Raw genomic sequence first — 13,691 nt, 5'->3', positions numbered from 1 at the left:
ATTCTAATTGGCCACCAAATGTCTTGGTGGTAAAACATGTCTATACCATAAATATATCTCCTCAAAAATAGTTCTAAGCTGATGGTGCAAATAACTAGTGATCATTTGCACATTTCAAAGACAGAATTGTCCAACTGATTTGGCAAACATCTACTTTTGACAGAGTATAGTGGTATTGTGCTCTTACCTCTATAGTGGGATGCATTCTGGGAGACCTGAGGTGGAAGTCCAACTCTTGCATGTCTTGAAGCTGATCTCTTTCTTTAACCAACTGAGTCTATTTTAAAACATATCTGTGAAGAGTAATTTATCCAGGATAGTTCTATAGAAGAAAAAAGTTTTAAAGACTAAAGTTTCTAAAGCAGAAGGGCCATATTCAAGAAGCTTTCTCAATTCTAAATGCCATTTTGAAATTAAACATCCTAAGAGTCATCTTGGACAAAGCATTACAACAATGGGGGCATGTTGATAGTTTGGCTTAAAGCAAAGAAACGTATTTTACATAGAAACTTTGATTCATACATAATACATTCATCTAACTTTAAATATTTCATTTGTCATTTTAAATTCATGAGCTGGCAGTGTTTATGTTTTCTAATATATACAAACATGTTTTCTGGTTTTATAATTTAACACACCATAATGCAAAGCAGAAAGGACATATGAGTAATCCTTTATTATGTGTTGTGGCTGCCTGCAGCTGCAATGACAGCGACAGCTCTAGACATAGACTCACATCATCTTCCTGCTTTCTGCCCTCATCTGAAATGATGTCCTCAAGATTCTGAGTGACTACCTGCTGTTGGTAATCAGCAGGCAAAACAAGACAGTAGAAACTCCAGAACTAGGATTATGCTGGGCTAGACATATCAGGAACGACTGGAATATCTCCACTCGCCAAGGCGTATGACCAGGTCTTTGTAGCATCAGACTTTATCCAGCATTTTTTTCCTGCAGTCTTATTCCCCCTGAATTGTATTCCTGGAATTACACTAACAAAAGTCTAAATCTGTGAATATCTTGGTAGTTTAACTGAACTGGTTTTGATGTAGCTCCTTAAATGGCGTGCAAAAGTCTCCCCTCCCCCTTGTGTTTACAATGGCCTACTCACACACTTCAATGTGCGAGACATGATGAGTGTTCAACACTCGTGCTGTAGCGAGTTTGTGATTGTGTCTCAAAATTGTATGACTGGACTGATCCAATATTGCTCATCATTACGTTTGCGCAGCTACTGCTAGCTTAAAGCTATTAGCTCGCACGTGAGCGTGGAAACAGAGCTCTCAGGGGCGGTGTTGCACTATGTCAGAAGTCACAACCCAGAATTGTATTTCTAATAAGCTACTACCACTGTGCATAAAATATATCTTTAAAAAATGACAGACCTTTTTGATTTTGGCTAAAAACTTCATAATCATTAATGAAAGATCACTGAGAATAATTTTTTGATAGAAAAAATATGGAGAGTAAAAGACACGTGTGGTACTTTTAGTAATTGGTAATGATGGCAAAGTTTAAAAGTATGATTTGTAAAAATGGAATAATGAATACAATCATGAAACAGATCAAGAAGAGTTAGTGAATATGAGGGATACTGTGTCTGCACAACGCCACAATGACTGTGACACCAAAGGTGACTTATGCATTACTTTGAGTCACACTCCATAGTGTGTGTGGGAGTGAGCTGCATCTGCTAACGCTCATGCAGAAAACAGAATGTGTCAGCTGATCACAGCAAAGTATCACATTATATTAGTGGGTATTGATGTACAATTTCAGCTGTGTTTATGAGTTATTTTGTCCCAGCAAAAATGATAGTTTTATGTTTTTCTTGCATCTGAATGTGCATATCCTTTGTTGCCCAAATCTGTAATTACTTTTTATTTAAATTAAGGAAAACATGGCAACGTTCTGAAATAAAAACTCATGATTCGAAAGTTCAGTTGACAAGGTTATATGGTACAAATTGCTCACTTTGTAACTTGGCTGACATTCTGGCAGAATATAAAGAAAAAAAACTCACATCAACCCTTACACAGTAATTATTGCCAAATTGGAAAAAGAACAAACAAAATCCAGAGTAATCCCCTGAGAAGAAGAAGGACCTCTAATCTGTTCCTCAAACCGGCTAATTGTTCATTTGGTTACATATCCGGGTAAACACAAAAGAGTTCAGTTCTCTCTCTGAGTCAAGCGGTGCAAAAGCGTGGAATTACTCATTATTACACTCATTATTTCTGGAAACACTTCTGAAATTCAGCTACGCTAGCAGCCACATTAAAAGAACTGAACCTCAGAAAGTTTGATGTGCCCAAAAGAGCTTCAGTATCAAGAGATTTCTTTTTTTTGTTGTTCTTTGATGTAATCATTAGAGGAATAAAATCCTACATCTTGAAAATGATGCTTTAAGATGAAAGTCCCAATTAGAAAGGCAAAGAGCAGGTGGTTTCATGATATTCCATAGTCGAGTCACTTTTGCTGCACTGAAGTGGAGAGAAAATGAATAAAAAAGAAACAAAAATGAAAAGATTTACTCACTATAAGTTAAAAAAGTTTGAATCTGTTTTCTTTTTTTAAGTTTTTTATGAACAGGGGATCCATTTGCCATCTTTTGTAATGAGAACTCATTCGCAAACTGGAGTAGGTGAGGTCCAGCATTGCAGACTGTGGTGGATGGACCCTGTTGGTGTCCTGATCTAGATGGGTGTTGTGGCAATGCTCCTGTGGCTGAGCTGGCTCCTGTTATATATATGGATTCCTAATATCCAGCCTCCTCAAAGCAAAGCTAAGCTATAAGTTTATTTTATGTCACTATGTCACTTTATGCTATCTTGTCTTTATGTTACTTTGTATTTGATTCTTTCATCGTGTGATATTGATATTCTCGTATTGAGAATTTATAGTACGTTTTTTATATATTTACCTGTGTGATATAAATTTTTCAAGCTACTCAATGCCAAAAAAAAAAAAAAAAATGCCCCTCAGGGATAAATAAAGTGGGTTGAATTGAATTTATAATTACAGTGGTTTTCATGGCCTTATGCTTTGGTCATGGGGTGAATGTATCAGAGGGAGAGAGGTGAAAAAAAGGGTGGGTTGATTTTCACTTAAAAAAATATAGTTTGTCTGTCTGTATTTAACTGTATAGCGCTTTGAGCTGCTCAAAATATAAAGCTTGATTTGATTTGACTGAAAACTGATAGACATTCAATGGATATTTGTTCCGATAAAACCACTTGTGGAGAGCTTTTGCTTCATCATCTGGACAAGAGCAAGCAGTAACAGGTGAACCTTTGCTCTGAAACGACAACATGACGTTAGTGTACCATATATACCACTTTCCTCCACTGGCCGGTCTTTATACACCAGCTGCAGCAAAGTTAGCTCGTTAGCCGTTACAATGAAAAAGCATTAAATAATCCAGTTCTTTAAAAAAATGATTTAAGCATAATAAAATAAGATAAAATACTGTAGCTGCATTCACAAAGGACGCGGCAGGCATGTCAAATTCGCGTCTGTCGCCTCTCTTTTGACGCATGTCAAATTTAGTGCTTATAGCCTCGACGCCCGGCCGCGGGGCAACTTTAAACGTTTTTCTGGAATTCATTTGTTGCCACATCATGGAAAACATGGATGATGTTGAGCAAGTAGCTTGGGTTTATACGTTTTGGAGAACTTTAAGTGCTGGTAAACAAACACGTTGCGGTGTCTGGGTTCACCAGATCTTTCAGAGTCTCTCCTTGTCCGGCGTACTTCAGTCATACAGCAATAGCTGCACCTGAGGGCCGTTTTAAACATCACTTCCATCTGTCTGTGTCCCAGTTTGAGCATTAACTTGTGGCGGGGCGGGCATAGTGAGTTCTGCTGCCCAGGGACCGGCAGCCTGGGTAGACCTTGCTGGTTCTGCTGGTTCTCACTCCCAAGAACATGGGTGAGAGTTCAGGACGAACATCCTCTCATTGAGCGCCCATATTGAATTTATTTTTCTTTCCTTTGATCTAGTCATATATCCAAAGCTGAGTCCCTGATTGGTTAACGCACCATGCCAAACTTTGCCTCACTGCGCAAGACCTCAGATCACATCTTAACATTGACTTAACATTGAAACTTGATGCCCCGCCCCGTCTGCGGCATCCGGTGTGAAGCTGCATAAGTGACCATGACATAGGCAGGTTAATGTCCTTTGAGGAGTCGAGTATCAGAAAGAGGAACCGTCCAACGCGCAGCGGATGACAATTTACTCCTTTGCATCGTCCATGTATTTCTGTTGATGGACACCTCACCAGCCTCATCCCTTGTTTGTACAACTCTATCATCGCTGATTGAAGGTATCCATATGGAATCACAACTCTCACACACAACTTCTGATAAAAGGGTTTGAACTGCATCGACCATTTAAAGTATTTATTCTTTCAGTATTTATATGGGATGCACTTGTGGTCACACCAGTGGATTTGAATACTGGAATATGAGTTATGGACACAAATACAGGTCCATGCTTCTCTTTTGCTGATATTTTACAAAAACAGCATTTCTTTTATTTCTTTTTTTTTTTCTTCTTTTGAGGGCTGGAAAACAATATTTCAAAACATCCTGGTCTTAAAAGGGAAGCTGGTGAGACTTCCATAAAACAATACACCTCAAAGGTGGGCTCCTGGAATAGTTTTCTAGTCATCTTTTTTGCAAAAAGATCAAGGTGAAGGCTTGAGCTGTCACTGCAGAAATATGTTTTTGTGGAATGAAGCCTAAATGAATAAACCTATGAGATGTAGGTCAGACTACATGGTATGAAATTTATGATAAAACTTAGGTTTTATTGCAAATCCTTTTTGTCCTTTACACTAAAGAGTCTCAAACGTATTTTATAGAGAAAAATATATATATATTGACTTTGTGTTTTTCTACTTTTTACTCATTGCAGTGACATGGTTGACCCAAGTTGGCTGACAGTATTTCCACTTGTGGTGTTATATTTTCCCATAATATAGTGACCATGTAAAACAACTAAAAATTAAGTTTAAAAAAAAAAATCAGTTAAATGTGAAATTTTGTTGTGCATGTGTACCAGCCTTCTGCAGCGCAGGTTTACTGAGCACAAACCCTGAAACTCACTGAAACTAATGAAATGATAAATTATCTCATGAATGAAATGACAGATTTCAGTAATATGAGGATTTATTTTCTTCCACAACCTCAAAATAAATAACCCTGCACATTTACCAATTTGTAAATGAATGTGTGCTAATGGGTTGATGCACATGCATGAATGTTGCCTGGATACCAGAATGGTGCTGCAAATCCAGCAACCAATGAAAGGATAAAAGGAAAAATTACTCATTTTTGGTTATTTTTCATTAAATAAGTTGTATCCTATCTCAGTTTGTTTATTTTGCATAAGAATTTAGAGTATTTAGAATTATATTTATTAATAGCTGCATTCTTCACAGTGGCACATAAAATAAAATGTATTTTTCAATAGTAGAAACGAGCTATTATTTGCCTGGAAGACAGAATAGTGATGGATAAATATGGTTCATTTAGGAGTAAAATACAGTATGGCACCATAGTTACAGTCTCTAAATTTATGCATCAGTAGTGGAGGAACATTTCACAAATTTATTAAATTGTTTACAGCCGTACAGTAATATTAATTTATATATTTTTTAACAATAAGTGGCTCCAGAGTATAAGTCACAAGTCACAGCAACCAAAGAATACATGATAAAGAAGAGAAAACAACTCCACTGAGCCCAATGTACCCGTGTTCATGTCTCAAATTAAAATCCACTGGTTCTTAATTGACACACATCAAATTTGATGCTCAACGTTTCTCCTAAAATCTGTTTGTAAACCTTATAAGCTCTTTTTGCACAGGAAAGCATTGACTGTATATCTCATTAACAGGTAATGGAGCTGCATCTGACTGCTAAAGGGCAACTAAATGTTAGAGGGAAAATAACATATGACCCAATTTCTGATTAATATGTATATATAAATTTTGGACTGCATGAGGTAAACATTTTCTTTCTAAAGCTGTTTTTTTTTTTTACATTAAAGCAAATTTATTTTTTGTATTTATTAAAAAAATCCTACATAGCATAACATGGTGAGGTTGGTGATTGGAGTTAGGAAAAGAATACAGAGTAGGATTAGGGTTATTTTAAATTAAATGAAGCAAAACAACTGATTTACCAAACATCCGAATCCATTGTGGATTTTGGCACTCTGTAACTGTTGCAAAATGCTGACTGAGGCAAACAACTTTGGGCAGACAAGCAGGTGTGTAACAGTAAGAGATGTCAGAGCCTTTTTTCTTGTATACAATCTATCTAGAATCTGGTCCATTAAGTGGTAGAACCTATTGTTGGTAATTTCTGTAAAGTCAGGCAAAGCAGTTTAAACTCCTACTTTTTGTCAGCACTCGGGTATAGAAAATCTGTTCTTTGTATTTGACACATCCCATGGACATTGTCACAGCCTCAAGAACCATTTGATGGTTTAACCACCCATCCAACCCCAAAGTGTCAAGCAGGAGGCATCATTTTCAAATGTCTTGGTATGACACGGTTGTGGATTTGAATTGAAGACCTTCAGGCAAACATGCCATCACCAGGTCATGGAGCTGGTCAGAAGCAAATTGGTGAAGAGTTTAGCCTTTTTTTTGCATGTAATTATGGTCACACTGTGGGGGATTAGCACCTTTGCTGGATTTGTCTTTTACACCGAGCTGTGTACTCCGATGCTCCGCATAGTTTTCTTTACTGCACTGAGCAGCTGTGTTCTTTACTGCACTCGAGCAGCTCAAAAACAGAAGACATCAATCGTGCAAAAGTGAGACGTAGTCTCAGTGTGCAAATATGCAGTTCTACAATGATGCAATTGTGCAAAAATGTGGTTTACAAATAGAAAGGGGTAGAGGTAATGTGTAAAAATGAAATAAAAAAGAGTAAAGAGCAGTAACAAGTAAAAAGTCCAGATTCTAATAAGGGTACAGAGTCTGTGTCATTGAATGAGATGGGATTTTATTAATGGGTTTGAAGAAAGGTGACTGCTTCAGGGAAAGAGCTTTTCCTCAGTCTGGTGGTTTTTGTCCTGACAGACAAGCCAACATATCAGTTCGAAGCTCACGGTTGTTCCAATGGAATGTGATGGGAAACGCACAACTATCCTCTCGGCAAACAATTTCCTGTTTGCTCAAACTGATATTCCAATTTCATATATCTGTGAAAAAGATAGGCTTGCATCCCCAAAAGCAAGAAAGCTCTAGTTTGTGTCCCGACTGGGACCTTTCTGTGTGGAGTTTGCAAGATTTTCTCTGGCAACCCCAGCTTCCTCCCACTTCCATAGGTTAACTGATATCTCCAAATCAGAGTTCTCAAACTCAGTTTACCTTGGGGCCACTGAAGGCAGTCTGGCTGAGGCTGAGTTGTATGGGGCTCCATTCGTGCCAAAAATATGTTTTTGCATCCTCTGTCTATGTCTTTGGTCCATTGTCTATCTCTTTGGTCCACTGTCTATGTCTACTGAACATGTTTATTGAACATTTGGTCATGTCAACATACTACTAAGCAATATCTTCTGTGTGTTCTTTGAAACGACGGGCTAACGATGCTAGCAACTTTTGCTAAGGACTTTTCTGACGACCAGATCCAACAACAATAGCAAATGCAAAGTTTTAAATGTGGACATGCTGAAGATATTGTTTAATAGACATTGAACTTTATATTCATATTAAGGTGGGGGGGCACAAATTATCGACTTTGAGACCCCTGACCTAAAATGTCTCTGGGCGTACATGTGAGTTTATGGCCTGGCAGCAGACTAGTGACCTGTCCAGGGTGTACCCCGTCTTCGCCCAGCAGTAGTTGGGTTGTCTCCAGCAATTCAGGGATTCAGCGGGTATGTACATCTGTCGATAGTGCAGTTTATAGTGAAAATTCCGAACATTTGCAGTAACAGATTTCTGCGAATTGTGAGAACGTAAGAAACGGCACAATACCCACAGTGAAAGCTACAGTAGGTTAACCTGCACTTGCCCTTGACCCCCGTTTACTTCATGGAAGCTGTAAACTGGGCATTTTTACTGGACAAGATCACAAGTGCAAATGCAGAACAGTGTGAACTCTCTATGGTGTGAACAGGGTGTCCTTGAAAAGAGTGTTAAGTTCTCAGAGGACCTCGCCTGTGCAGAAAATGAGACACACTACGGACAATGAGCAGTCAACTGTACCAAATTTAATATTTAAAAATAAAGACAACACTTTTTTTCCCTAACAGCTATAATGAAAAGAAACATGCTGGGGGGGAAAATGGAGGAAGAGCATTTCCTAGAATATCATTGTTATCAATTCACAGAACCAAAATAAGAGGCAACTAGTAATAACTGAAGTTTAGAAAACCAAAGAAAAAAAAGGAGTTCTGCAAGATAGCTTTTGGTCTGATGACACCACAGCGGAGCTCTTTTAGGTGAATACCAAGAAAAATATTTCTACTTTGAAACTACAACTCCTGTTCTTCAGCAACACTTGTTTTCCAGATGGAAGGTTGCACATCTAAGTCATGCCGTCATGACCTCGATTGTTAACATTCTTTGTTTTGACTAACATTCTGGTTGAGTCACACATTTAGCCTCTTTTCTAACGTCACTGAACTGCAATAAATGCAACAGACCATCAAAATGCTTAAAATGTCTGCTTTGATGGTTGTTTTCATGCTTGTAAAACAATTAACCAATCATGTGCATACTTTACTGTTCTAATATCTCGCAGTGTTGTATGGACAAGTTCATGGCATGTATCATCACACACAAGAGCTCTAAAAGTCTGCACAACCAGTCAGCTGCACAGAATCACCAGCTTAATCTAGGGATATTGCTCCAATCCTTAAACTTTCTATTCAGAGTGGAGGTTTGCAACACCTCCCCCGGTGCAGATCAAAGTGACCAGAATCGACTTTGTTCCAGCTTCCATCACATTTGCATGACTTAGTGACAGATGTTTCAATTCAGATTTATCTTGTGTTGAATTTTTACCTTTTTCTTGAAATCTTTTAGTCGTCTATCACACTGGGTTTAGTTGGGATGTTTTGGGGGAACTGGAAATACTTTTCTTTTCCTTTGATTTTCCCTCGTGTAGGTCGTGTTTTGGTGTCTGTTTTGAATCATTGTCAGAGGATGGATACCTACTCTGCTTAGAGAACAAAAAGTGTCTTCATAGAGGCCCTTACTGGAATCAAATACATGTACATTTACATACATTGGTCAAAGACTAGTTTATGCAATGATTATCAGTAAAACAGCATAACTGAGGAATTTAGGACCCACTGCTGTTAGGCCGTTTGAAACTAAAATTGAAATAACATGTTTTTTTTCTTGGACATGGTTTCAGCAATGTAGGGCAGTAGTTGGTTGGAAATTCACCCCTGAGTTGTGGGACAGAGTGAGCCTTCCTTAGATTCCCATCATCCCTTTGCTGATTAACCATAGAACACTTTCGCTATAAAAAATTACACCATCACTTTTGCCGGGTAATTTTTACGCAATAAAATATACCCTATAAAAAGTATTTGTCATAAAAGTAGATAATAATATGACAACATTTGACACATTTTCTCTTATTTTCATCTGTAGTATATGTAACAAAATGGAAAATAAAAACAGGAAGATCACAAAACATGCTTGAAAATTTTTGAAAAGGTAGGAATTTGACAAAAAAAAAAAAAAAAAAGTGATGGAGACTTGACCTTTGGTCCACCCATTCCTGGGACATGTGAAACTTTACCCAGAGACCCATGACACTCAGAAAAATGCAACATGTTGAATATCATGTAAAACTTTTGTTTGGGTGAAATTCATCTGGCGATAGTCCTCTAGGGTTAACAGTCTCCTGTTAGCTTACAGCTCCTCACGCCCCCAACTTGCTGGTGCGGCAAAAATGGCGAGCAAAATTAGTGCTATACAGTTTTGAGCCACATGCCAGCTCGGACAAGAAAAACGATCTGTCTTGTCATCTACAAGTGGATGGATCAGATTAGAGCAGAGGAATGAACTTGTGACCCGACCATTACGTCATAAATTTTTTCACCTGCTCCAGATCACAAAGATTTGAATGAAGAAATACTAAGAAATGCAATTTACTTTTCTTTAAATATGTCCACTATCATCAGAAAAATGCCTAAGTAACATGTTAAAAACACCAAAAAACACAACTTTCATTGGTTTGGGTCTTTTAACTGTCTATTATGAAGAAAAAAAATCTTTTAGTTACAACATGAGTTCTGCAGTTGTAGATTTGACAAACACACTTTTACGTCAGAGGGCACACATGAGTGCAGGAAGTATTTCTGGCCATTTCCCTCTTTTCATCAGGACGATTTTTCTCACTAGTTTAGTGAGCCTCTCCTCTTCCTCCTCTTGACTGTTACTCTACCCTTCATCAGCAACACAGCATGATGCTCCTCTCCGTGGCTCTGCACTTGCTCTTCTTCCACTGCCTGTTGCTGCACAAACCTTCCAGAAACAGCTTGTCATATAGAGCTAAATTATATTTACATCCCCGGTCTGTGTGGTGGAAAACACAGGAGTTCAGGATTCTTGTTTAGCAAGCTTACAGCCCATACTGACTGGTGCAGAGATGGCATTTGCTTTGGGCATGCTGAGTGATTCCACCAGACATTTGCCATGTCAGAGTTTAACAAACTCTTTCAGGCCACCAGACCATCATCTGCTAAAGGGTGCAGGTACAAAGAACAGTGTAATAACATGAACAAACATCCCAAATGTAGGTGTCTGGAGTGTGGACTTTCCAAAAGCTCACTCCTGACTGGCGAGAGTAGTTCCCATAAAAAAAAAAAGAAAAAAAAAAATTGGACTTTTTTTTTCAAATGAAAATTAAATTAAAAAAATATTTACACTTGTTTTACTTCAAAAATATTATTGTAAAAATATTAACCAGAATAGTTAAAATGAAATGTAGCAAATGGAACAGAAAAATAGTCAGTGGTTAATCATGCAGTTTGATAGACACCAATATCATCTATATTTTTGATTAAATGTTTGAATTCTTCCTGACCCTTAGTTCTTGTTTTTCCAGTTGAAGTCCATCACTCATTTCATTGCCCACAACTTAGACTGAAGGTAAATGTTAAAAACTTGCTAAGACAGGCCAAAATAAGAAATGCAACAGCTCATTATGACTTTCAAAATTGAGTTCAACTCTGAGTGATCTATTAATCTAGTCTATGCCTCTGCCCATCCATAGTCATTCATTTCATTAGGGATGAAGAACCGCCAGGAGCCATGGAATTCATTTCATGTTATCAAAAGCTAATCCTTGGGGCCCGTTTAATTCACGATGTAGATTAACATTACCTTTATTATTAGTACATTTAAGTGGGAGGCTGCCTTGTGGTTGTGTGTAAAATGCCAATCCAACCCTCGGGCAGAAACCTTATCCAGGTACGGCTCATCTCATTCAATTACAGCTTTGAGAGAATTCTGCAAATGCCACCTCAAATATGCTTCCTGAGATGACATATCAAGTTCTCACCACACCATCTACCTTAAAAGTAACAGTAAAAGGAAGTAACGTATTTTCCGTACTATAAGATGCACTTAAAACCTTTAATTATATAAAAAAAAAAGTAGTGCGTCTTACATATGGATTAATTCTGGTTGTGCTTACTGATGTTGAAGTTATTTCAAGAGTAACACGGCGCTCTGTCAAAATGACTGTCTGCTTTTTTGTGCGAGTTGCAAACAAGGTTGAGTATTATGGTAAATACACTAACGTGGATAACGTGTAGTAGTGCCGGACCGCGTTTTACCTTTTATTATCAAGGTTGAGAGTTGGTGTAGTTACAGTAATTTTTGTATTAGTGATATCAGTCTGGTTTTTTTGTGTGTGTGTGAATGTGTGAGTTACAGTTATTGTAAATACGCTAACACCGTTAACGTGTAGTAGTTGGGCTGTTTTCTTTTTTTGCCTATTTATAACTAGGTTGAAAGTTAGCCTAGTCACATTAATGTCTGTTTGAGCTTTATTAGTTCACTCATGATTGGCGACAATAGTTCCTCTAAAACGTGACTCAGAGCAACTCGAACTAGTTGCTGTTGAAACGGCTGCAATATGGCGGTAGATGTACAAGGAAGTGATGGCGAGGGCCGTGGCCTGATTTCGCGAGGCTGGAGGTGAGGCATTTCCTATGGGTGACGTCAACACTTGCCTTGTCCAGTTCATGATTTATATAGTCTATGGCCATCATTGTTTTCCTGTAGTCCAAGGGTAACAACAACAAAAAAACCTAACCAAAGAGCAGGTCCATGAATGGTTTTGTTCTTGTGGTTTTGGCACAATTTCCTTGCCACAGTTTGAAGGTTTAGTCCTGGGGTGTCAAGCTCAATTGCACAAGGGGGCCAAAATCCAAAACACATCTTAGGTCGGGAACCGAACAGGATAAACATTTATTGAACGCATATATATGGCATTACCTCTGATAATACTAGTGTAAATGCTGTAAGCTGAATTTGGTCGCTGAAGATGCTGAAATTGATAGTTAAAAACGCTGAAGCTGATAGTCAGCTAAAATATTAGCTAAATGCCAAATAACCTAAAAAAAAAAAACTATAACAAAAAAAAAAAACTTGGGTTAGCCAAAACAGCTAGCATGTAGCTGAAATATTAGCTGAATTCCAAAGTAGCCTAAAAAATCTTAGTAAGTGCCAAAATAGTCCAAAAAGCTAGAACCCTTTAAAACGGTAACTTTGTAACTTATTATTACAGAATAAATCAACTTAAACCTTAAATAATTTTCAAAATTTTACTCTCCATAAAAATATTTTTTGTCAAAAATATACAAGTTAGAAATAAGCGCAAGATAACATCGGCCCATTAATAACAATAAAATAAAATGATCTGGAGGGCCGGATAGAATTACCCAGAGGGATCCGGCCCCCGGGCCTCGACTTTGACACGTGGTTTAGTCAGTTGAACATCGTTCACGTGACACCACAGCAGAGCATTAGCTGGGAGCTGGAAGTAGTGACCTACCCCGGATATTTTTAAGGGTTTTGGTCTGGTGTGGCAGGTGCTTACAATTTTTATCTGTGTGCAGGGTCACATTTTCCCCTTTTGATCCTATGTATGTATATGTACTTGTCCAGGCTGGGATCTACTGGATCAGCTAGACCATGGGGACTGTAGGTTTTTTCTTCATTTTATTTACTGTTCTCAATGTTGGACTTTCCCCCTTTTTCTTTAGAAATATATGTTTAACCAACACACTCATCCACACATACAAACACAGAATCATTGAAAGCACTTTTAAAAATGACCACATAAACAACATCTCAGTTTTCTTTGGACAAACTAAAAACACAGAGGTGCTAAATGATCCACCATGACCACCAGTTACCCTGCTCTTTGTTCCATTTTCCACTGGCAAAGGATCAGTTTTTCTTTTCTACTTTAAACAGGCTCAATCTCTTCTTCAGGCCCTCACAAACTACCTTGTTGCCTTTATAGTGTTGCTGTATTGTTGTGTAATCCTCAACACAGCAAACCTGTGAGGTTTATGCTCAACAGCTAATCTAACACTGGGTGTCCATTTGGCAGCATGCATAATGGACTTGAGCTGAGCATCTCTGCCAAACTGGAATGAACTGAATCTATTTTCCTCTACGAGTTCACAAAAAA

Source organism: Oryzias melastigma, linkage group LG21 (assembly GCF_002922805.2).
Source record: "Oryzias melastigma strain HK-1 linkage group LG21, ASM292280v2, whole genome shotgun sequence".
In the NCBI taxonomy this organism is placed as follows: Eukaryota; Metazoa; Chordata; class Actinopteri; order Beloniformes; family Adrianichthyidae; genus Oryzias; species Oryzias melastigma.
Note: the sequence above shows the minus strand (reverse complement) of the source record.